Source organism: Rhinoderma darwinii, chromosome 3 (genome assembly GCF_050947455.1).
Source record: "Rhinoderma darwinii isolate aRhiDar2 chromosome 3, aRhiDar2.hap1, whole genome shotgun sequence".
Classification (NCBI taxonomy): Eukaryota; Metazoa; Chordata; class Amphibia; order Anura; family Rhinodermatidae; genus Rhinoderma; species Rhinoderma darwinii.
In genome coordinates, this window is record NC_134689.1 from 415,404,537 (window position 1) to 415,426,642 (window position 22,106).

At 38.5% G+C, this 22,106-nt stretch overlaps 38 non-coding genes across 38 annotated transcripts; 18 read left to right on the forward strand and 20 right to left on the reverse strand.

Moving 5' to 3' along the window:
* Positions 1–116: 116 nt before the first annotated feature.
* On the reverse strand, positions 117–189 carry TRNAM-CAU (transfer RNA methionine (anticodon CAU)). The gene has a single exon. It is a non-coding gene; the product is annotated as a tRNA-Met (tRNA).
* Positions 190–1,021: 832 nt separating this feature from the next.
* On the forward strand, positions 1,022–1,093 carry TRNAE-UUC (transfer RNA glutamic acid (anticodon UUC)). The gene has a single exon. It is a non-coding gene; the product is annotated as a tRNA-Glu (tRNA).
* Positions 1,094–2,287: 1,194 nt separating this feature from the next.
* Positions 2,288–2,360, reverse strand: TRNAM-CAU (transfer RNA methionine (anticodon CAU)). The gene has a single exon. It is a non-coding gene; the product is annotated as a tRNA-Met (tRNA).
* Positions 2,361–3,192: 832 nt separating this feature from the next.
* Positions 3,193–3,264, forward strand: TRNAE-UUC (transfer RNA glutamic acid (anticodon UUC)). The gene has a single exon. It is a non-coding gene; the product is annotated as a tRNA-Glu (tRNA).
* A 469-nt stretch (positions 3,265–3,733) lies between these two features.
* On the reverse strand, positions 3,734–3,806 carry TRNAM-CAU (transfer RNA methionine (anticodon CAU)). The gene has a single exon. It is a non-coding gene; the product is annotated as a tRNA-Met (tRNA).
* Positions 3,807–3,917: 111 nt separating this feature from the next.
* TRNAE-UUC (transfer RNA glutamic acid (anticodon UUC)) lies at positions 3,918–3,989 on the forward strand. Its single transcript has one exon. It is a non-coding gene; the product is annotated as a tRNA-Glu (tRNA).
* Positions 3,990–4,458: 469 nt separating this feature from the next.
* Positions 4,459–4,531, reverse strand: TRNAM-CAU (transfer RNA methionine (anticodon CAU)). Its single transcript has one exon. It is a non-coding gene; the product is annotated as a tRNA-Met (tRNA).
* A 111-nt stretch (positions 4,532–4,642) lies between these two features.
* TRNAE-UUC (transfer RNA glutamic acid (anticodon UUC)) lies at positions 4,643–4,714 on the forward strand. The gene has a single exon. It is a non-coding gene; the product is annotated as a tRNA-Glu (tRNA).
* Positions 4,715–5,183: 469 nt separating this feature from the next.
* Positions 5,184–5,256, reverse strand: TRNAM-CAU (transfer RNA methionine (anticodon CAU)). The gene has a single exon. It is a non-coding gene; the product is annotated as a tRNA-Met (tRNA).
* Positions 5,257–5,908: 652 nt separating this feature from the next.
* TRNAM-CAU (transfer RNA methionine (anticodon CAU)) lies at positions 5,909–5,981 on the reverse strand. The gene has a single exon. It is a non-coding gene; the product is annotated as a tRNA-Met (tRNA).
* Positions 5,982–6,660: 679 nt separating this feature from the next.
* On the reverse strand, positions 6,661–6,733 carry TRNAM-CAU (transfer RNA methionine (anticodon CAU)). The gene has a single exon. It is a non-coding gene; the product is annotated as a tRNA-Met (tRNA).
* A 652-nt stretch (positions 6,734–7,385) lies between these two features.
* TRNAM-CAU (transfer RNA methionine (anticodon CAU)) lies at positions 7,386–7,458 on the reverse strand. The gene has a single exon. It is a non-coding gene; the product is annotated as a tRNA-Met (tRNA).
* A 111-nt stretch (positions 7,459–7,569) lies between these two features.
* On the forward strand, positions 7,570–7,641 carry TRNAE-UUC (transfer RNA glutamic acid (anticodon UUC)). The gene has a single exon. It is a non-coding gene; the product is annotated as a tRNA-Glu (tRNA).
* Positions 7,642–8,137: 496 nt separating this feature from the next.
* TRNAM-CAU (transfer RNA methionine (anticodon CAU)) lies at positions 8,138–8,210 on the reverse strand. Its single transcript has one exon. It is a non-coding gene; the product is annotated as a tRNA-Met (tRNA).
* A 111-nt stretch (positions 8,211–8,321) lies between these two features.
* On the forward strand, positions 8,322–8,393 carry TRNAE-UUC (transfer RNA glutamic acid (anticodon UUC)). Its single transcript has one exon. It is a non-coding gene; the product is annotated as a tRNA-Glu (tRNA).
* Positions 8,394–8,862: 469 nt separating this feature from the next.
* TRNAM-CAU (transfer RNA methionine (anticodon CAU)) lies at positions 8,863–8,935 on the reverse strand. The gene has a single exon. It is a non-coding gene; the product is annotated as a tRNA-Met (tRNA).
* A 652-nt stretch (positions 8,936–9,587) lies between these two features.
* On the reverse strand, positions 9,588–9,660 carry TRNAM-CAU (transfer RNA methionine (anticodon CAU)). Its single transcript has one exon. It is a non-coding gene; the product is annotated as a tRNA-Met (tRNA).
* Positions 9,661–9,771: 111 nt separating this feature from the next.
* Positions 9,772–9,843, forward strand: TRNAE-UUC (transfer RNA glutamic acid (anticodon UUC)). The gene has a single exon. It is a non-coding gene; the product is annotated as a tRNA-Glu (tRNA).
* Positions 9,844–10,312: 469 nt separating this feature from the next.
* On the reverse strand, positions 10,313–10,385 carry TRNAM-CAU (transfer RNA methionine (anticodon CAU)). The gene has a single exon. It is a non-coding gene; the product is annotated as a tRNA-Met (tRNA).
* Positions 10,386–11,037: 652 nt separating this feature from the next.
* On the reverse strand, positions 11,038–11,110 carry TRNAM-CAU (transfer RNA methionine (anticodon CAU)). Its single transcript has one exon. It is a non-coding gene; the product is annotated as a tRNA-Met (tRNA).
* Positions 11,111–11,221: 111 nt separating this feature from the next.
* On the forward strand, positions 11,222–11,293 carry TRNAE-UUC (transfer RNA glutamic acid (anticodon UUC)). The gene has a single exon. It is a non-coding gene; the product is annotated as a tRNA-Glu (tRNA).
* Positions 11,294–11,762: 469 nt separating this feature from the next.
* On the reverse strand, positions 11,763–11,835 carry TRNAM-CAU (transfer RNA methionine (anticodon CAU)). Its single transcript has one exon. It is a non-coding gene; the product is annotated as a tRNA-Met (tRNA).
* Positions 11,836–11,946: 111 nt separating this feature from the next.
* On the forward strand, positions 11,947–12,018 carry TRNAE-UUC (transfer RNA glutamic acid (anticodon UUC)). Its single transcript has one exon. It is a non-coding gene; the product is annotated as a tRNA-Glu (tRNA).
* Positions 12,019–12,487: 469 nt separating this feature from the next.
* Positions 12,488–12,560, reverse strand: TRNAM-CAU (transfer RNA methionine (anticodon CAU)). The gene has a single exon. It is a non-coding gene; the product is annotated as a tRNA-Met (tRNA).
* A 111-nt stretch (positions 12,561–12,671) lies between these two features.
* TRNAE-UUC (transfer RNA glutamic acid (anticodon UUC)) lies at positions 12,672–12,743 on the forward strand. The gene has a single exon. It is a non-coding gene; the product is annotated as a tRNA-Glu (tRNA).
* Positions 12,744–13,212: 469 nt separating this feature from the next.
* TRNAM-CAU (transfer RNA methionine (anticodon CAU)) lies at positions 13,213–13,285 on the reverse strand. Its single transcript has one exon. It is a non-coding gene; the product is annotated as a tRNA-Met (tRNA).
* Positions 13,286–13,396: 111 nt separating this feature from the next.
* TRNAE-UUC (transfer RNA glutamic acid (anticodon UUC)) lies at positions 13,397–13,468 on the forward strand. Its single transcript has one exon. It is a non-coding gene; the product is annotated as a tRNA-Glu (tRNA).
* Positions 13,469–13,937: 469 nt separating this feature from the next.
* On the reverse strand, positions 13,938–14,010 carry TRNAM-CAU (transfer RNA methionine (anticodon CAU)). Its single transcript has one exon. It is a non-coding gene; the product is annotated as a tRNA-Met (tRNA).
* Positions 14,011–14,121: 111 nt separating this feature from the next.
* TRNAE-UUC (transfer RNA glutamic acid (anticodon UUC)) lies at positions 14,122–14,193 on the forward strand. The gene has a single exon. It is a non-coding gene; the product is annotated as a tRNA-Glu (tRNA).
* A 1,167-nt stretch (positions 14,194–15,360) lies between these two features.
* Positions 15,361–15,433, reverse strand: TRNAM-CAU (transfer RNA methionine (anticodon CAU)). The gene has a single exon. It is a non-coding gene; the product is annotated as a tRNA-Met (tRNA).
* Positions 15,434–15,544: 111 nt separating this feature from the next.
* Positions 15,545–15,616, forward strand: TRNAE-UUC (transfer RNA glutamic acid (anticodon UUC)). The gene has a single exon. It is a non-coding gene; the product is annotated as a tRNA-Glu (tRNA).
* Positions 15,617–16,270: 654 nt separating this feature from the next.
* TRNAE-UUC (transfer RNA glutamic acid (anticodon UUC)) lies at positions 16,271–16,342 on the forward strand. The gene has a single exon. It is a non-coding gene; the product is annotated as a tRNA-Glu (tRNA).
* Positions 16,343–16,811: 469 nt separating this feature from the next.
* On the reverse strand, positions 16,812–16,884 carry TRNAM-CAU (transfer RNA methionine (anticodon CAU)). The gene has a single exon. It is a non-coding gene; the product is annotated as a tRNA-Met (tRNA).
* A 111-nt stretch (positions 16,885–16,995) lies between these two features.
* Positions 16,996–17,067, forward strand: TRNAE-UUC (transfer RNA glutamic acid (anticodon UUC)). The gene has a single exon. It is a non-coding gene; the product is annotated as a tRNA-Glu (tRNA).
* Positions 17,068–17,536: 469 nt separating this feature from the next.
* TRNAM-CAU (transfer RNA methionine (anticodon CAU)) lies at positions 17,537–17,609 on the reverse strand. The gene has a single exon. It is a non-coding gene; the product is annotated as a tRNA-Met (tRNA).
* Positions 17,610–17,720: 111 nt separating this feature from the next.
* TRNAE-UUC (transfer RNA glutamic acid (anticodon UUC)) lies at positions 17,721–17,792 on the forward strand. The gene has a single exon. It is a non-coding gene; the product is annotated as a tRNA-Glu (tRNA).
* Positions 17,793–18,446: 654 nt separating this feature from the next.
* Positions 18,447–18,518, forward strand: TRNAE-UUC (transfer RNA glutamic acid (anticodon UUC)). Its single transcript has one exon. It is a non-coding gene; the product is annotated as a tRNA-Glu (tRNA).
* Positions 18,519–19,172: 654 nt separating this feature from the next.
* TRNAE-UUC (transfer RNA glutamic acid (anticodon UUC)) lies at positions 19,173–19,244 on the forward strand. The gene has a single exon. It is a non-coding gene; the product is annotated as a tRNA-Glu (tRNA).
* Positions 19,245–22,106: the final 2,862 nt, after the last annotated feature.

The following is a 22,106-nucleotide window of genomic DNA, read 5'->3' on the forward strand; positions in this document are numbered from 1 at the left end:
TACTCACTCAAAAATGACAAGGAAATCAACAACACTTTCCTCATATATTAAAAACGTTTCGGCAGAAAAACCCGATTTCCTGCATGAATGGAGGAAGACAAAAACTCACTGAACAGTGCCTCGTGTGAGGATCGAACTCACGACCTTCAGATTATGAGACTGACACGCTTCCTACTGCGCTAACGAGGCAACCACCAGATGTTTGTAGACAAGCTCAAAGCGGCAAAATGAAAAAATATATATACATTTTCTTTATTCGCACTTTTTCTTAGTCCATGACTCATTATACTTAATAACTGCTCCCATATGGTCTAGCGGTTAGAATTCCTGGTTTTCACCCAGGTGGCCCGGGTTCGACTCCCGGAATGGGGAAAATCCTTTTACTAGTCTTGCACTTTCAAAGGTTGAGCGTTATAGGATAAAAGTGCTCTTTGTGGCCATAAATTCTAACTTATCTTTGTTTACCCATTCCTCCTCTTTTCACCAGATCCTATTTGAGCTTGAAAACCCAAATAATTGCTATTTTTCCCTTCTCACTCCAAGTCAACAACCCCTTTATCCTGTCAGTTTGGCTAATTTTCCTTTTTTTAATGAACTAGTTCCGCCAATAAATAAGAAACCATCAGACTATTTCACCCAATCTGATTGGGACTTTGCTTTAATATTGTTTCTTTTTAGGCAAGATCCTATTTTGGATTTAAAGCTCAAATCATTCCCATCTCTTCTACTCACTCAAAAATGACAAGGAAATCAACAACACTTTCCTCATATATTAAAAACGTTTCGGCAGAAAAACCCGATTTCCTGCATGAATGGAGGAAGACAAAAACTCACTGAACAGTGCCTCGTGTGAGGATTGAACTCACGACCTTCAATGAGACTGACACGCTTCCTACTGCGCTAACGAGGCAACCACCAGATGTTTGTAGACAAGCTCAAAGCGGCAAAATGAAAAAATATATATACATTTTCTTTATTCCCACTTTTTCTTAGTCCATGACTCATTATACTTAATAACTGCTCCCATATGGTCTAGCGGTTAGGATTCCTGGTTTTCACCCAGGTGGCCCGGGTTCGACTCCCGGTATGGGAAAAAACCTTTTACTAGTCTTGCACTTTCAAAGGTTGAGCGTTATAGGATAAAAGTGCTCTTTGTGGCCATAAATTCTAACTTATCTTTGTTTACCCATTCCTCCTCTTTTCACCAGATCCTATTTGAGCTTGAAAACTCAAATAATTCCTATTGTTCCCTTCTCACTCCAAGTCAACAACCCCTTTATCCTGTCAGTTTGGCTAATTTTCCTTTTTTTAATGAACTAGTTTCGCCAATAAATAAGAAACCATCAGACTATTTCACCCAATCTGATTGGGACTTTGCTTTAATATTGTTTCTTTTTAGGCAAGATCCTATTTTGGATTTAAAGCTCAAATCATTCCCATCTCTTCTACTCACTCAAAAATGACAAGGAAATCAACAACACTTTCCTCATATATTAAAAACGTTTCGGCAGAAAAACCCGATTTCCTGCATGAATGGAGGAAGACAAAAACTCACTGAACAGTGCCTCGTGTGAGGATCGAACTCACGACCTTCAGATTATGATACTGACACGCTTCCTACTGCGCTAACTAGGCAACCACCAGATGTTTGTAAACAAGCTCAAAGCGGCAAAATGAAAAAATATATATACATTTTCTTTATTCCCACTTTTTCTTAGTCCATGACTCATTACACTAAATAACTGCGCCCATATGGTCTAGCGGTTAGGATTCCTGGTTTTCACCCATGGTGCCCGGGTTCGACTCCCGGTATGTGAAAGAACCTTTTACTAGTCTTGCACTTTCAAAGGTTGAGCGTTATAGGATAAAAGTGCTCTTTGTGGCCATAAATTCTAACTTATCTTTGTTTACCCATTCCTCCTCTTTTCACCAGATCCTATTTGAGCTTGAAAACTCAAATAATTCCTATTGTTCCCTTCTCACTCCAAGTCAACAACCCCTTTATCCTGTCAGTTTGGCTAATTTTCCTTTTTTTAATGAACTAGTTTCGCCAATAAATAAGAAACCATCAGACTATTTCACCCAATCTGATTGGGACTTTGCTTTAATATTGTTTCTTTTTAGGCAAGATCCTATTTTGGATTTAAAGCTCAAATCATTCCCATCTCTCCTACTCACTCAAAAATGACAAGGAAATCAACAACACTTTCCTCATATATTAAAAACGTTTCGGCAGAAAAACCCGATTTCCTGCATGAATGGAGGAAGACAAAAACTCACTGAACAGTGCCTCGTGTGAGGATCGAACTCACGACCTTCAGATTATGAGACTGACACGCTTCCTACTGCGCTAACGAGGCAACCACCAGATGTTTGTAGACAAGCTCAAAGCGGCAAAATGAAAAAATATATATACATTTTCTTTATTCGCACTTTTTCTTAGTCCATGACTCATTATACTTAATAACTGCTCCCATATGGTCTAGCGGTTAGAATTCCTGGTTTTCACCCAGGTGGCCCGGGTTCGACTCCCGGAATGGGGAAAATCCTTTTACTAGTCTTGCACTTTCAAAGGTTGAGCGTTATAGGATAAAAGTGCTCTTTGTGGCCATAAATTCTAACTTATCTTTGTTTACCCATTCCTCCTCTTTTCACCAGATCCTATTTGAGCTTGAAAACTCAAATAATTGCTATTTTTCCCTTCTCACTCCAAGTCAACAACCCCTTTATCCTGTCAGTTTGGCTAATTTTCCTTTTTTTAATGAACTAGTTCCGCCAATAAATAAGAAACCATCAGACTATTTCACCCAATCTGATTGGGACTTTGCTTTAATATTGTTTCTTTTTAGGCAAGATCCTATTTTGGATTTAAAGCTCAAATCATTCCCATCTCTTCTACTCACTCAAAAATGACAAGGAAATCAACAACACTTTCCTCATATATTAAAAACGTTTCGGCAGAAAAACCCGATTTCCTGCATGAATGGAGGAAGACAAAAACTCACTGAACAGTGCCTCGTGTGAGGATTGAACTCACGACCTTCAATGAGACTGACACGCTTCCTACTGCGCTAACGAGGCAACCACCAGATGTTTGTAGACAAGCTCAAAGCGGCAAAATGAAAAAATATATATACATTTTCTTTATTCCCACTTTTTCTTAGTCCATGACTCATTATACTTAATAACTGCTCCCATATGGTCTAGCGGTTAGGATTCCTGGTTTTCACCCAGGTGGCCCGGGTTCGACTCCCGGTATGGGAAAAAACCTTTTACTAGTCTTGCACTTTCAAAGGTTGAGCGTTATAGGATAAAAGTGCTCTTTGTGGCCATAAATTCTAACTTATCTTTGTTTACCCATTCCTCCTCTTTTCACCAGATCCTATTTGAGCTTGAAAACTCAAATAATTCCTATTGTTCCCTTCTCACTCCAAGTCAACAACCCCTTTATCCTGTCAGTTTGGCTAATTTTCCTTTTTTTAATGAACTAGTTTCGCCAATAAATAAGAAACCATCAGACTATTTCACCCAATCTGATTGGGACTTTGCTTTAATATTGTTTCTTTTTAGGCAAGATCCTATTTTGGATTTAAAGCTCAAATCATTCCCATCTCTTCTACTCACTCAAAAATGACAAGGAAATCAACAACACTTTCCTCATATATTAAAAACGTTTCGGCAGAAAAACCCGATTTCCTGCATGAATGGAGGAAGACAAAAACTCACTGAACAGTGCCTCGTGTGAGGATCGAACTCACAACCTTCAGATTATGAGACTGACACGCTTCCTACTGCGCTAACGAGGCAACCACCAGATGTTTGTAGACAAGCTCAAAGCGGCAAAATGAAAAAATATATATACATTTTCTTTATTCCCACTTTTTCTTAGTCCATGACTCATTATACTTAATAACTGCTCCCATATGGTCTAGCGGTTAGGATTCCTGGTTTTCACCCAGGTGGCCCGGGTTCGACTCCCGGTATGGGAAAAAACCTTTTACTAGTCTTGCACTTTCAAAGGTTGAGCGTTATAGGATAAAAGTGCTCTTTGTGGCCATAAATTCTAACTTATCTTTGTTTACCCATTCCTCCTCTTTTCACCAGATCCTATTTGAGCTTGAAAACTCAAATAATTCCTATTTTTCCCTTCTCACTCCAAGTCAACAACCCCTTTATCCTGTCAGTTTGGCTAATTTTCCTTTTTTTAATGAACTAGTTTCGCCAATAAATAAGAAACCATCAGACTATTTCACCCAATCTGATTGGGACTTTGCTTTAATATTGTTTCTTTTTAGGCAAGATCCTATTTTGGATTTAAAGCTCAAATCATTCCCATCTCTTCTACTCACTCAAAAATGACAAGGAAATCAACAACACTTTCCTCATATATTAAAAACGTTTCGGCAGAAAAACCCGATTTCCTGCATGAATGGAGGAAGACAAAAACTCACTGAACAGTGCCTCGTGTGAGGATCGAACTCACAACCTTCAGATTATGAGACTGACACGCTTCCTACTGCGCTAACGAGGCAACCACCAGATGTTTGTAGACAAGCTCAAAGCGGCAAAATGAAAAAATATATATACATTTTCTTTATTCCCACTTTTTCTTAGTCCATGACTCATTATACTTAATAACTGCTCCCATATGGTCTAGCGGTTAGGATTCCTGGTTTTCACCCAGGTGGCCCGGGTTCGACTCCCGGTATGGGAAAAAACCTTTTACTAGTCTTGCACTTTCAAAGGTTGAGCGTTATAGGATAAAAGTGCTCTTTGTGGCCATAAATTCTAACTTATCTTTGTTTACCCATTCCTCCTCTTTTCACCAGATCCTATTTGAGCTTGAAAACTCAAATAATTCCTATTGTTCCCTTCTCACTCCAAGTCAACAACCCCTTTATCCTGTCAGTTTGGCTAATTTTCCTTTTTTTAATGAACTAGTTTCGCCAATAAATAAGAAACCATCAGACTATTTCACCCAATCTGATTGGGACTTTGCTTTAATATTGTTTCTTTTTAGGCAAGATCCTATTTTGGATTTAAAGCTCAAATCATTCCCATCTCTTCTACTCACTCAAAAATGACAAGGAAATCAACAACACTTTCCTCATATATTAAAAACGTTTCGGCAGAAAAACCCGATTTCCTGCATGAATGGAGGAAGACAAAAACTCACTGAACAGTGCCTCGTGTGAGGATCGAACTCACGACCTTCAGATTATGAGACTGACACGCTTCCTACTGCGCTAACGAGGCAACCACCAGATGTTTGTAGACAAGCTCAAAGCGGCAAAATGAAAAAATATATATACATTTTCTTTATTCGCACTTTTTCTTAGTCCATGACTCATTATACTTAATAACTGCTCCCATATGGTCTAGCGGTTAGAATTCCTGGTTTTCACCCAGGTGGCCCGGGTTCGACTCCCGGTATGGGGAAAATCCTTTTACTAGTCTTGCACTTTCAAAGGTTGAGCGTTATAGGATAAAAGTGCTCTTTGTGGCCATAAATTCTAACTTATCTTTGTTTACCCATTCCTCCTCTTTTCACCAGATCCTATTTGAGCTTGAAAACTCAAATAATTCCTATTTTTCCCTTCTCACTCCAAGTCAACAACCCCTTTATCCTGTCAGTTTGGCTAATTTTCCTTTTTTTAATGAACTAGTTCCGCCAATAAATAAGAAACCATCAGACTATTTCACCCAATCTGATTGGGACTTTGCTTTAATATTGTTTCTTTTTAGGCAAGATCCTATTTTGGATTTAAAGCTCAAATCATTCCCATCTCTTCTACTCACTCAAAAATGACAAGGAAATCAACAACACTTTCCTCATATATTAAAAACGTTTCGGCAGAAAAACCCGATTTCCTGCATGAATGGAGGAAGACAAAAACTCACTGAACAGTGCCTCGTGTGAGGATTGAACTCACGACCTTCAGATTATGAGACTGACACGCTTCCTACTGCGCTAACGAGGCAACCACCAGATGTTTGTAGACAAGCTCAAAGCGGCAAAATGAAAAAATATATATACATTTTCTTTATTCCCACTTTTTCTTAGTCCATGACTCATTATACTTAATAACTGCTCCCATATGGTCTAGCGGTTAGGATTCCTGGATTTCACCCAGGTGGCCCGGGTTCGACTCTCGGTATGGGAAAAAACCTTTTACTAGTCTTGCACTTTCAAAGGTTGAGCGTTATAGGGCACTTTCAAAGGTTGAGCGTTATAGGATAAAAGTGCTCTTTGTGGCCATAAATTCTAACTTATCTTTGTTTACCCATTCCTCCTCTTTTCACCAGATCCTATTTGAGCTTGAAAACTCAAATAATTCCTATTGTTCCCTTCTCACTCCAAGTCAACAACCCCTTTATCCTGTCAGTTTGGCTAATTTTCCTTTTTTTAATGAACTAGTTTCGCCAATAAATAAGAAACCATCAGACTATTTCACCCAATCTGATTGGGACTTTGCTTTAATATTGTTTCTTTTTAGGCAAGATCCTATTTTGGATTTAAAGCTCAAATCATTCCCATCTCTTCTACTCACTCAAAAATGACAAGGAAATCAACAACACTTTCCTCATATGTTAAAAACGTTTCGGCAGAAAAACCCGATTTCCTGCATGAATGGAGGAAGACAAAAACTCACTGAACAGTGCCTCGTGTGAGGATCGAACTCACGACCTTCAGATTATGAGACTGACACGCTTCCTACTGCGCTAACGAGGCAACCACCAGATGTTTGTAGACAAGCTCAAAGCGGCAAAATGAAAAAATATATATACATTTTCTTTATTCGCACTTTTTCTTAGTCCATGACTCATTATACTTAATAACTGCTCCCATATGGTCTAGCGGTTAGAATTCCTGGTTTTCACCCAGGTGGCCCGGGTTCGACTCCCGGTATGGGGAAAATCCTTTAACTAGTCTTGCACTTTCAAAGGTTGAGCGTTATAGGATAAAAGTGCTCTTTGTGGCCATAAATTCTAACTTATCTTTGTTTACCCATTCCTCCTCTTTTCACCAGATCCTATTTGAGCTTGAAAACTCAAATAATTCCTATTTTTCCCTTCTCACTCCAAGTCAACAACCCCTTTATCCTGTCAGTTTGGCTAATTTTCCTTTTTTTAATGAACTAGTTCCGCCAATAAATAAGAAACCATCAGACTATTTCACCCAATCTGATTGGGACTTTGCTTTAATATTGTTTCTTTTTAGGCAAGATCCTATTTTGGATTTAAAGCTCAAATCATTCCCATCTCTTCTACTCACTCAAAAATGACAAGGAAATCAACAACACTTTCCTCATATATTAAAAACGTTTCGGCAGAAAAACCCGATTTCCTGCATGAATGGAGGAAGACAAAAACTCACTGAACAGTGCCTCGTGTGAGGATTGAACTCACGACCTTCAGATTATGAGACTGACACGCTTCCTACTGCGCTAACGAGGCAACCACCAGATGTTTGTAGACAAGCTCAAAGCGGCAAAATGAAAAAATATATATACATTTTCTTTATTCCCACTTTTTCTTAGTCCATGACTCATTATACTTAATAACTGCTCCCATATGGTCTAGCGGTTAGGATTCCTGGTTTTCACCCAGGTGGCCCGGGTTCGACTCTCGGTATGGGAAAAAACCTTTTACTAGTCTTGCACTTTCAAAGGTTGAGCGTTATAGGGCACTTTCAAAGGTTGAGCGTTATAGGATAAAAGTGCTCTTTGTGGCCATAAATTCTAACTTATCTTTGTTTACCCATTCCTCCTCTTTTCACCAGATCCTATTTGAGCTTGAAAACTCAAATAATTCCTATTGTTCCCTTCTCACTCCAAGTCAACAACCCCTTTATCCTGTCAGTTTGGCTAATTTTCCTTTTTTTAATGAACTAGTTTCGCCAATAAATAAGAAACCATCAGACTATTTCACCCAATCTGATTGGGACTTTGCTTTAATATTGTTTCTTTTTAGGCAAGATCCTATTTTGGATTTAAAGCTCAAATCATTCCCATCTCTTCTACTCACTCAAAAATGACAAGGAAATCAACAACACTTTCCTCATATATTAAAAACGTTTCGGCAGAAAAACCCGATTTCCTGCATGAATGGAGGAAGACAAAAACTCACTGAACAGTGCCTCGTGTGAGGATCGAACTCACGACCTTCAGATTATGAGACTGACACGCTTCCTACTGCGCTAACGAGGCAACCACCAGATGTTTGTAGAGAAGCTCAAAGCGGCAAAATGAAAAAATATATATACATTTTCTTTATTCCCACTTTTTCTTAGTCCATGACTCATTATACTTAATAACTGCTCCCATATGGTCTAGCGGTTAGGATTCCTGGTTTTCACCCAGGTGGCCCGGGTTCGACTCCCGTTATGGGAAAAAACCTTTTACTAGTCTTGCACTTTCAAAGGTTGAGCGTTATAGGATAAAAGTGCTCTTTGTGGCCATAAATTCTAACTTATCTTTGTTTACCCATTCCTCCTCTTTTCACCAGATCCTATTTGAGCTTGAAAACTCAAATAATTCCTATTGTTCCCTTCTCACTCCAAGTCAACAACCCCTTTATCCTGTCAGTTTGGCTAATTTTCCTTTTTTTAATGAACTAGTTTCGCCAATAAATAAGAAACCATCAGACTATTTCACCCAATCTGATTGGGACTTTGCTTTAATATTGTTTCTTTTTAGGCAAGATCCTATTTTGGATTTAAAGCTCAAATCATTCCCAACTCTTCTACTCACTCAAAAATGACAAGGAAATCAACAACACTTTCCTCATATATTAAAAACGTTTCGGCAGAAAAACCCGATTTCCTGCATGAATGGAGGAAGACAAAAACTCACTGAACAGTGCCTCGTGTGAGGATCGAACTCACGACCTTCAGATTATGAGACTGACACGCTTCCTACTGCGCTAACGAGGCAACCACCAGATGTTTGTAGACAAGCTCAAAGCGGCAAAATGAAAAAATATATATACATTTTCTTTATTCGCACTTTTTCTTAGTCCATGACTCATTATACTTAATAACTGCTCCCATATGGTCTAGCGGTTAGAATTCCTGGTTTTCACCCAGGTGGCCCGGGTTCGACTCCCGGTATGGGGAAAATCCTTTTACTAGTCTTGCACTTTCAAAGGTTGAGCGTTATAGGATAAAAGTGCTCTTTGTGGCCATAAATTCTAACTTATCTTTGTTTACCCATTCCTCCTCTTTTCACCAGATCCTATTTGAGCTTGAAAACTCAAATAATTCCTATTTTTCCCTTCTCACTCCAAGTCAACAACCCCTTTATCCTGTCAGTTTGGCTAATTTTCCTTTTTTTAATGAACTAGTTCCGCCAATAAATAAGAAACCATCAGACTATTTCACCCAATCTGATTGGGACTTTGCTTTAATATTGTTTCTTTTTAGGCAAGATCCTATTTTGGATTTAAAGCTCAAATCATTCCCATCTCTTCTACTCACTCAAAAATGACAAGGAAATCAACAACACTTTCCTCATATATTAAAAACGTTTCGGCAGAAAAACCCGATTTCCTGCATGAATGGAGGAAGACAAAAACTCACTGAACAGTGCCTCGTGTGAGGATTGAACTCACGACCTTCAGATTATGAGACTGACACGCTTCCTACTGCGCTAACGAGGCAACCACCAGATGTTTGTAGACAAGCTCAAAGCGGCAAAATGAAAAAATATATATACATTTTCTTTATTCCCACTTTTTCTTAGTCCATGACTCATTATACTTAATAACTGCTCCCATATGGTCTAGCGGTTAGGATTCCTGGTTTTCACCCAGGTGGCCCGGGTTCGACTCCCGGTATGGGAAAAAACCTTTTACTAGTCTTGCACTTTCAAAGGTTGAGCGTTATAGGATAAAAGTGCTCTTTGTGGCCATAAATTCTAACTTATCTTTGTTTACCCATTCCTCCTCTTTTCACCAGATCCTATTTGAGCTTGAAAACTCAAATAATTCCTATTTTTCCCTTCTCACTCCAAGTCAACAACCCCTTTATCCTGTCAGTTTGGCTAATTTTCCTTTTTTTAATGAACTAGTTCCGCCAATAAATAAGAAACCATCAGACTATTTCACCCAATCTGATTGGGACTTTGCTTTAATATTGTTTCTTTTTAGGCAAGATCCTATTTTGGATTTAAAGCTCAAATCATTCCCATCTCTTCTACTCACTCAAAAATGACAAGGAAATCAACAACACTTTCCTCATATATTAAAAACGTTTCGGCAGAAAAACCCGATTTCCTGCATGAATGGAGGAAGACAAAAACTCACTGAACAGTGCCTCGTGTGAGGATCGAACTCACGACCTTCAGATTATGAGACTGACACGCTTCCTACTGCGCTAACGAGGCAACCACCAGATGTTTGTAGACAAGCTCAAAGCGGCAAAATGAAAAAATATATATACATTTTCTTTATTCGCACTTTTTCTTAGTCCATGACTCATTATACTTAATAACTGCTCCCATATGGTCTAGCGGTTAGAATTCCTGGTTTTCACCCAGGTGGCCCGGGTTCGACTCCCGGTATGGGGAAAATCCTTTTACTAGTCTTGCACTTTCAAAGGTTGAGCGTTATAGGATAAAAGTGCTCTTTGTGGCCATAAATTCTAACTTATCTTTGTTTACCCATTCCTCCTCTTTTCACCAGATCCTATTTGAGCTTGAAAACTCAAATAATTCCTATTTTTCCCTTCTCACTCCAAGTCAACAACCCCTTTATCCTGTCAGTTTGGCTAATTTTCCTTTTTTTAATGAACTAGTTCCGCCAATAAATAAGAAACCATCAGACTATTTCACCCAATCTGATTGGGACTTTGCTTTAATATTGTTTCTTTTTAGGCAAGATCCTATTTTGGATTTAAAGCTCAAATCATTCCCATCTCTTCTACTCACTCAAAAATGACAAGGAAATCAACAACACTTTCCTCATATATTAAAAACGTTTCGGCAGAAAAACCTGATTTCCTGCATGAATGGAGGAAGACAAAAACTCACTGAACAGTGCCTCGTGTGAGGATTGAACTCACGACCTTCAGATTATGAGACTGACACGCTTCCTACTGCGCTAACGAGGCAGCCACCAGATGTTTGTAGACAAGCTCAAAGCGGCAAAATGAAAAAATATATATACATTTTCTTTATTCCCACTTTTTCTTAGTCCATGACTCATTATACTTAATAACTGCTCCCATATGGTCTAGCGGTTAGGATTCCTGGTTTTCACCCAGGTGGCCCGGGTTCGACTCCCGGTATGGGAAAAAACCTTTTACTAGTCTTGCACTTTCAAAGGTTGAGCGTTGTAGGATAAAAGTGCTCTTTGTGGCCATAAATTCTAACTTATCTTTGTTTACCCATTCCTCCTCTTTTCACCAGATCCTATTTGAGCTTGAAAACTCAAATAATTCCTATTTTTCCCTTCTCACTCCAAGTCAACAACCCCTTTATCCTGTCAGTTTGGCTAATTTTCCTTTTTTTAATGAACTAGTTCCGCCAATAAATAAGAAACCATCAGACTATTTCACCCAATCTGATTGGGACTTTGCTTTAATATTGTTTCTTTTTAGGCAAGATCCTATTTTGGATTTAAAGCTCAAATCATTCCCATCTCTTCTACTCACTCAAAAATGACAAGGAAATCAACAACACTTTCCTCATATATTAAAAACGTTTCGGCAGAAAAACCTGATTTCCTGCATGAATGGAGGAAGACAAAAACTCACTGAACAGTGCCTCGTGTGAGGATCGAACTCACGACCTTCAGATTATGAGACTGACACGCTTCCTACTGCGCTAACGAGGCAACCACCAGATGTTTGTAGACAAGCTCAAAGCGGCAAAATGAAAAAATATATATACATTTTCTTTATTCCCACTTTTTCTTAGTCCATGACTCATTATACTTAATAACTGCTCCCATATGGTCTAGCGGTTAGGATTCCTGGTTTTCACCCAGGTGGCCCGGGTTCGACACCCGGTATGGGAAAAAACCTTTTACTAGTCTTGCACTTTCAAAGGTTGAGCGTTATAGGATAAAAGTGCTCTTTGTGGCCATAAATTCTAACTTATCTTTGTTTACCCATTCCTCCTCTTTTCACCAGATCCTATTTGAGCTTGAAAACTCAAATAATTCCTATTGTTCCCTTCTCACTCCAAGTCAACAACCCCTTTATCCTGTCAGTTTGGCTAATTTTCCTTTTTTTAATGAACTAGTTCCGCCAATAAATAAGAAACCATCAGACTATTTCACCCAATCTGATTGGGACTTTGCTTTAATATTGTTTCTTTTTAGGCAAGATCCTATTTTGGATTTAAAGCTCAAATCATTCCCATCTCTTCTACTCACTCAAAAATGACAAGGAAATCAACAACACTTTCCTCATATATTAAAAACGTTTCGGCAGAAAAACCCGATTTCCTGCATGAATGGAGGAAGACAAAAACTCACTGAACAGTGCCTCGTGTGAGGATCGAACTCACAACCTTCAGATTATGAGACTGACACGCTTCCTACTGCGCTAACGAGGCAACCACCAGATGTTTGTAGACAAGCTCAAAGCGGCAAAATGAAAAAATATATATACATTTTCTTTATTCCCACTTTTTCTTAGTCCATGACTCATTATACTTAATAACTGCTCCCATATGGTCTAGCGGTTAGGATTCCTGGTTTTCACCCAGGTGGCCCAGGTTCGACTCCCGGTATGGGAAAAAACCTTTTACTAGTCTTGCACTTTCAAAGGTTGAGCGTTATAGGATAAAAGTGCTCTTTGTGGCCATAAATTCTAACTTATCTTTGTTTACCCATTCCTCCTCTTTTCACCAGATCCTATTTGAGCTTGAAAACTCAAATAATTCCTATTGTTCCCTTCTCACTCCAAGTCAACAACCCCTTTATCCTGTCAGTTTGGCTAATTTTCCTTTTTTTAATGAACTAGTTTCGCCAATAAATAAGAAACCATCAGACTATTTCACCCAATCTGATTGGGACTTTGCTTTAATATTGTTTCTTTTTAGGCAAGATCCTATTTTGGATTTAAAGCTCAAATCATTCCCATCTCTTCTACTCACTCAAAAATGACAAGGAAATCAACAACACTTTCCTCATATATTAAAAACGTTTCGGCAGAAAAACCCGATTTCCTGCATGAATGGAGGAAGACAAAAACTCACTGAACAGTGCCTCGTGTGAGGATCGAACTCACAACCTTCAGATTATGAGACTGACACGCTTCCTACTGCGCTAACGAGGCAACCACCAGATGTTTGTAGACAAGCTCAAAGCGGAAAAATGAAAAAATATATATACATTTTCTTTATTCCCACTTTTTCTTAGTCCATGACTCATTATACTTAATAACTGCTCCCATATGGTCTAGCGGTTAGGATTCCTGGTTTTCACCCAGGTGGCCTGGGTTCGACTCCCGGTATGGGAAAAAACCTTTTACTAGTCTTGCACTTTCAAAGGTTGAGCGTTATAGGATAAAAGTGCTCTTTGTGGCCATAAATTCTAACTTATCTTTGTTTACCCATTCCTCCTCTTTTCACCAGATCCTATTTGAGCTTGAAAACTCAAATAATTCCTATTGTTCCCTTCTCACTCCAAGTCAACAACCCCTTTATCCTGTCAGTTTGGCTAATTTTCCTTTTTTTAATGAACTAGTTCCGCCAATAAATAAGAAACCATCAGACTATTTCACCCAATCTGATTGGGACTTTGCTTTAATATTGTTTCTTTTTAGGCAAGATCCTATTTTGGATTTAAAGCTCAAATCATTCCCATCTCTTCTACTCACTCAAAAATGACAAGGAAATCAACAACACTTTCCTCATATATTAAAAACGTTTCGGCAGAAAAACCCGATTTCCTGCATGAATGGAGGAAGACAAAAACTCACTGAACAGTGCCTCGTGTGAGGATCGAACTCACAACCTTCAGATTATGAGACTGACACGCTTCCTACTGCGCTAACGAGGCAACCACCAGATGTTTGTAGACAAGCTCAAAGCGGCAAAATGAAAAAATATATATACATTTTCTTTATTCCCACTTTTTCTTAGTCCATGACTCATTATACTTAATAACTGCTCCCATATGGTCTAGCGGTTAGGATTCCTGGTTTTCACCCAGGTGCCCTGGGTTCGACTCCCGGTATGGGAAAAAACCTTTTACTAGTCTTGCACTTTCATAGGATGTGGCCATAAATTCTAACTTATCTTTGTTTACCCATTCCTCCTCTTTTCACCAGATCCTATTTGAGCTTGAAAACTCAAATAATTCCTATTGTTCCCTTCTCACTCCAAGTCAACAACCCCTTTATCCTGTCAGTTTGGCTAATTTTCCTTTTTTTAATGAACTAGTTTCGCCAATAAATAAGAAACCATCAGACTATTTCACCCAATCTGATTGGGACTTTGCTTTAATATTGTTTCTTTTTAGGCAAGATCCTATTTTGGATTTAAAGCTCAAATCATTCCCATCTCTTCTACTCACTCAAAAATGACAAGGAAATCAACAACACTTTCCTCATATATTAAAAACGTTTCGGCAGAAAAACCCGATTTCCTGCATGAATGGAGGAAGACAAAAACTCACTGAACAGTGCCTCGTGTGCGGATCGAACTCACGACCTTCAGATTATGAGACTGACACGCTTCCTACTGCGCTAACGAGGCAACCACCAGATGTTTGTAGACAAGCTCAAAGCGGCAAAATGAAAAAATATATATACATTTTCTTTATTCCCACTTTTTCTTAGTCCATGACTCATTATACTTAATAACTGCTCCCATATGGTCTAGCGGTTAGGATTCCTGTTTTTCACCCAGGTGGCCTGGGTTCGACTCCCGGTATGGGAAAAAACCTTTTACTAGTCTTGCACTTTCAAAGGTTGAGCGTTATAGGATAAAAGTGCTCTTTGTGGCCATAAATTCTAACTTATCTTTGTTTACCCATTCCTCCTCTTTTCACCAGATCCTATTTGAGCTTGAAAACTCAAATAATTCCTATTGTTCCCTTCTCACTCCAAGTCAACAACCCCTTTATCCTGTCAGTTTGGCTAATTTTCCTTTTTTTAATGAACTAGTTCCGCCAATAAATAAGAAACCATCAGACTATTTCACCCAATCTGATTGGGACTTTGCTTTAATATTGTTTCTTTTTAGGCAAGATCCTATTTTGGATTTAAAGCTCAAATCATTCCCATCTCTTCTACTCACTCAAAAATGACAAGGAAATCAACAACACTTTCCTCATATATTAAAAACGTTTCGGCAGAAAAACCCGATTTCCTGCATGAATGGAGGAAGACAAAAACTCACTGAATAGTGCCTCGTGTGAGGATCGAACTCACAACCTTCAGATTATGAGACTGACACGCTTCCTACTGCGCTAACGAGGCAACCACCAGATGTTTGTAGACAAGCTCAAAGCGGCAAAATGAAAAAATATATATACATTTTCTTTATTCCCACTTTTTCTTAGTCCATGACTCATTATACTTAATAACTGCTCCCATATGGTCTAGCGGTTAGGATTCTTGGTTTTCACCCAGGTGGCCCGGGTTCGACTCCCGGTATGGGAAAAAACCTTTTACTAGTCTTGCACTTTCAAAGGTTGAGCGTTATAGGATAAAAGTGCTCTTTGTGGCCATAAATTCTAACTTATCTTTGTTTACCCAATCCTCCTCTTTTCACCAGATCCTATTTGAGCTTGAAAACTCAAGTAATTCCTATTGTTCCCTTCTCACTCCAAGTCAACAACCCCTTTATCCTGTCAGTTTGGCTCATTTTCCTTTTTTTAATGAACTAGTTTCGCCAATAAATAAGAAACCATCAGACTATTTCACCCAATCTGATTGGGACTTTGCTTTAATATTGTTTCTTTTTAGGCAAGATCCTATTTTGGATTTAAAGCTCAAATCATTCCCATCTCTTCTACTCACTCAAAAATGACAAGGAAATCAACAACACTTTCCTCATATATTAAAAACGTTTCGGCAGAAAAACCCGATTTCCTGCATGAATGGAGGAAGACAAAAACTCACTGAACAGTGCCTCGTGTGTGGATCGAACTCACGACCTTCAGATTATTAGACTGACACGCTTCCTACTGCGTTAACGAGGCAACCACCAGATGTTTGTAAACAAGCTCAAAGCGGCAAAATGAAAAAAAAATATATATATTTTCTTTATTCCCACTTTTTCATAGTCCATGACTCATTTTACTTAATAACTGCTCCCATATGGTCTAGCGGTTAGGATTCCTGGTTTTCACCCAGGTGGCCCGGGTTCGACTCCTGGTATGGGAAAAAACCTTTTACTAGTCTTGCACTTTCAAAGGTTGAGCGTTATAGGATAAAAGTGCTCTTTGTGGCCATAAATTCTAATTTATCTTTGTTTACCCATTCCTCCTCTTTTCACCAGATCCTATTTGAGCTTGAAAACTCAAATAATTCCTATTGTTCCCTTCTCACTCCAAGTCAACAACCCCTTTATCCTGTCAGTTTGGCTAATTTTCCTTTTTTTAATGAACTAGTTCCGCCAATAAATAAGAAACCATCAGACTATTTCACCCAATCTGATTGGGACTTTGCTTTAATATTGTTTCTTTTTAGGCAAGATCCTATTTTGGATTTAAAGCTCAAATCATTCCCATCTCTTCTACTCACTCAAAAATGACAAGGAAATCAACAACACTTTCCTCATATATTAAAAACGTTTCGGAAGAAAAACCCGATTTCCTGCATGAATGGAGGAAGACAAAAACTCACTGAACAGTGCCTCGTGTGAGGATCGAACTCACAACCTTCAGATTATGAGACTGACACGCTTCCTACTGCGCTAACGAGGCAACCACCAGATGTTTGTAGACAAGCTCAAAGCGGCAAAATGAAAAAATATATATACATTTTCTTTATTCCCACTTTTTCTTAGTCCATGACTCATTATACTTAATAACTGCTCCCATATGGTCTAGCGGTTAGGATTCCTGGTTTTCACCCAGGTGGCCCGGGTTCGACTCCCGGTATGGGAAAAAACCTTTTACTAGTCTTGCACTTTCAAAGGTTGAGCGTTATAGGATAAAAGTGCTCTTTGTGGCCATAAATTCTAACTTATCTTTGTTTACCCATTCCTCCTCTTTTCACCAGATCCTATTTGAGCTTGAAAACTCAAATAATTCCTATTGTTCCCTTCTCACTCCAAGTCAACAACCCCTTTATCCTGTCAGTTTGGCTAATTTTCCTTTTTTTAATGAACTAGTTCCGCCAATAAATAAGAAACCATCAGACTATTTCACCCAATCTGATTGGGACTTTGCTTTAATATTGTTTCTTTTTAGGCAAGATCCTATTTTGGATTTAAAGCTCAAATCATTCCCATCTCTTCTACTCACTCAAAAATGACAAGGAAATCAACAACACTTTCCTCATATATTAAAAACGTTTCGGCAGAAAAACCCGATTTCCTGCATGAATGGAGGAAGACAAAAACTCACTGAATAGTGCCTCGTGTGAGGATCGAACTCACAACCTTCAGATTATGAGACTGACACGCTTCCTACTGCGCTAACGAGGCAACCACCAGATGTTTGTAGACAAGCTCAAAGCGGCAAAATGAAAAAATATATATACATTTTCTTTATTCCCACTTTTTCTTAGTCCATGACTCATTATACTTAATAACTGCTCCCATATGGTCTAGCGGTTAGGATTCTTGGTTTTCACCCAGGTGGCCCGGGTTCGACTCCCGGTATGGGAAAAAACCTTTTACTAGTCTTGCACTTTCAAAGGTTGAGCGTTATAGGATAAAAGTGCTCTTTGTGGCCATAAATTCTAACTTATCTTTGTTTACCCAATCCTCCTCTTTTCACCAGATCCTATTTGAGCTTGAAAACTCAAGTAATTCCTATTGTTCCCTTCTCACTCCAAGTCAACAACCCCTTTATCCTGTCAGTTTGGCTCATTTTCCTTTTTTTAATGAACTAGTTTCGCCAATAAATAAGAAACCATCAGACTATTTCACCCAATCTGATTGGGACTTTGCTTTAATATTGTTTCTTTTTAGGCAAGATCCTATTTTGGATTTAAAGCTCAAATCATTCCCATCTCTTCTACTCACTCAAAAATGACAAGGAAATCAACAACACTTTCCTCATATATTAAAAACGTTTCGGCAGAAAAACCCGATTTCCTGCATGAATGGAGGAAGACAAAAACTCACTGAACAGTGCCTCGTGTGTGGATCGAACTCACGACCTTCAGATTATTAGACTGACACGCTTCCTACTGCGTTAACGAGGCAACCACCAGATGTTTGTAAACAAGCTCAAAGCGGCAAAATGAAAAAAAAATATATATATTTTCTTTATTCCCACTTTTTCATAGTCCATGACTCATTTTACTTAATAACTGCTCCCATATGGTCTAGCGGTTAGGATTCCTGGTTTTCACCCAGGTGGCCCGGGTTCGACTCCTGGTATGGGAAAAAACCTTTTACTAGTCTTGCACTTTCAAAGGTTGAGCGTTATAGGATAAAAGTGCTCTTTGTGGCCATAAATTCTAATTTATCTTTGTTTACCCATTCCTCCTCTTTTCACCAGATCCTATTTGAGCTTGAAAACTCAAATAATTCCTATTGTTCCCTTCTCACTCCAAGTCAACAACCCCTTTATCCTGTCAGTTTGGCTAATTTTCCTTTTTTTAATGAACTAGTTCCGCCAATAAATAAGAAACCATCAGACTATTTCACCCAATCTGATTGGGACTTTGCTTTAATATTGTTTCTTTTTAGGCAAGATCCTATTTTGGATTTAAAGCTCAAATCATTCCCATCTCTTCTACTCACTCAAAAATGACAAGGAAATCAACAACACTTTCCTCATATATTAAAAACGTTTCGGAAGAAAAACCCGATTTCCTGCATGAATGGAGGAAGACAAAAACTCACTGAACAGTGCCTCGTGTGAGGACCGAACTCACGACCTTCAGATTATGAGACTGACACGCTTCCTACTGCGCTAACGAGGCAACCACCAGATGTTTGTAGACAAGCTCAAAGCGGCAAAATGAAAAAAATATATATATATTTTCTTTATTCCCACTTTTTCATAGTCCATGACTCATTTTACTTAATAACTGCTCCCATATGGTCTAGCGGTTAGGATTCCTGGTTTTCACCCAGGTGGCCCGGGTTCGACTCCTGGTATGGGAAAAAACCTTTTACTAGTCTTGCATTTTCAAAGGTTGAGCGTTATAGGATAAAAGTGCTCTTTGTGGCATAAATTCTAACTTATCTTTGTTTACCCATTCCTCCTCTTTTCACCAGATCCTATTTGAGCTTGAAAACTCAAATAATTCCTATTGTTCCCTTCTCACTCCAAGTCAACAACCCCTTTATCCTGTCAGTTTGGCTAATTTTCCTTTTTTTAATGAACTAGTTTCGCCAATAAATAAGAAACCATCAGACTATTTCACCCAATCTGATTGGGACTTTGCTTTAATATTGTTTCTTTTTAGGCAAGATCCTATTTTGGATTTAAAGCTCAAATCATTCCCATCTCTTCTACTCACTCAAAAATTACAAGGAAATCAACAACACTTTCCTCGTTTATTAAAAACGTTTCGGCAGTAAAACCCGATTGCCTGTAAGAATGGAGGAAGACAAAAACTCACTGAACAGTGCCTTGTGTGAGGACCGAACTCACGACCTTCAGATTATGAGACTGACACGTTTCCTACTGCACCAAAAAGGCAACCACCAGACGTTTGTAGACAAGCTCAAAGCGGCAAAATGAAAAAATATATATATATTTTCTTTATTCCCACTTTTTCTTAGTCCATGACACATTATACTTAATAACTGCTCCCATATGGTCTAGCGGTTAGGATTCCTGGTTTTTACCCAGGTGGCCCGGTTTCGGCTCCCAGTATGGGAAAGAACCTTTTACTAGTCTTGCACTTTCAAAGGTTGAGCGTTATAGGATAAAAGTGCTCTTTGTGGCCATAAATTCGAACTTATCTTTGTTTACCCAATCCTCCTCTTTTCACCAGATCCTATTTGAGCTTGAAAACTCAAGTAATTCCTATTGTTCCCTTCTCACTCCAAGTCAACAACCCCTTTATCCTGTCAGTTTGGCTCATTATCCTTTTTTTAATGAACTAGTTTCGTCAATAAATAAAGAAACCATCAGACTATTTCACCCAATCTGATTATGACTTTGCTTTCATATTGTTTCTTTTTAGGCAAGATCCTATTTTGGATTTAAAGCTCAAATCATTCCCATCTCTTCTACTCACTCAAAAATGACAAGGAAATCAACAACAGTTTCCTCGTTTATTAAAAACGTTTCGGCAGAAAAACCCGATTGCCTGCATGTATGGAGGAAGACAAAAACTAACTGAACAGTGCATTGTGTGAGGATCTAACTCACGACCTTCAGATTATGAGACTGACAAACTTCCTACTGCGCTAACGAGGCAACCACCAGATGTTTGTAGACAAGCTCAAAGCGGTAAAATGAAAAAATATATATATATTTTCTTTATTCCCACTTTTTCTTAGTCCATGACTCATTATTCTTAGTAACAGCTCCCATATGGTCTAGCGGTTAGGATTCCTGGTTTTCACCCAGCTTGCCCGGGTTCGACTCCCGGTATGGGAAAGACCCTTTTACTAGTCTTGCTCTTTCAAAGGTTGAGCGTTATAGGATAAAAGTTCTCTTTGTGGCCATAAATTCTAACTTATCTTTGTTTACCCATTCCTCCTCTTTTCACCAGATCCTATTTGAGCTTGAAAACTCAAGTAATTCCTATTGTTCCCTTCTCACTCCAAGTCAACAACCCCTTTATCCTGTCAGTTTGGCTCATTTTCCTTTTTTTAATGAACTAGTTTCGTCAATAAATAAAGAAACCATCAGACTATTTCACCCAATCTGATTATGACTTTGCTTTCATATTGTTTCTTTTTAGGCAAGATCCTATTTTGGATTTAAAGCTCAAATCATTCCCATCTCTTCTACTCACTCAAAAATGACAAGGAAATCAACAACACTTTCCTCGTTTATTAAAAACGTTTCGGCAGAAAAACCTGATTGCCTGCATGTATGGAGGAAGACAAAAACTCACTGAACAGTGCATTGTGTAAGGATCAAATTCACGACCTTCAGATTATGAGACTGACACGCTTCCTACTGCACTAACGAGGCAACCATCAGATGTTTGTAGACAAGCTCAAAGAGGCAAAATGAAAAAATATATATATATTTTCTTTATTCCCACTTTTTCTTAGTCCATGACTCATTATCCTTAATAACTGTTCCCATATGGTCTAGCGGTTAGGATTCCTGGTTTTCACCCAGGTGGCCTGGGTTTAACTCCCGGTATGGGAAATAACCGTATACTAGTCTTGCACTTTCAAAGGTTTAGCGTTATAGGATAAAAGTGCTCTTTGTGGCCATAAATTCTAACTTATCTTTGTTTACCCATTCCTCCTCTTTTCACCAGATCCTACTTGAGCTTGAAAACTCAAGTAATTCCTATTGTTCCCTTCTCACTCCAAGTCAACAACCCCTTTATCCTGTCAGTTTGGCTCATTTTCCTTTTTTTAATGAACTAGTTTCGCCATTAAATAAGAAACCATCAGACTATTTCACCCAATCTGATTGGGACTTTGATTTCATATTGTTTCTTTTTAGGCAAGATCCTATTTTGGATTTAAAGCTCAACTCATTCCCATTTCTTCTACTCACTCAAAAATGACAAGGAAATCAACAACACTTTCCTCGTTTATTGAAAACGTTTCGGCAGAAAAACCCGATTGCCTGCGAGAATGGAGGAAGACAAAAATTCACTGAACAGTTCCTCGTGTGAGGATCGAACTCACGACATTCAGATTATGAGACTGACACGCTTCTTACTGTACTAACGAGGCAACCAACAGATGCTTGTACACAAGCTTAAAGCGGCAAAATGAAAAAAAATATATATATTTTCTTTATTCCCACTTTTTCTTAGTCCATGACTCATTATACTTAATAATGACTCCAAGTATGGGAAAAATCCTTTTTACTAGTCT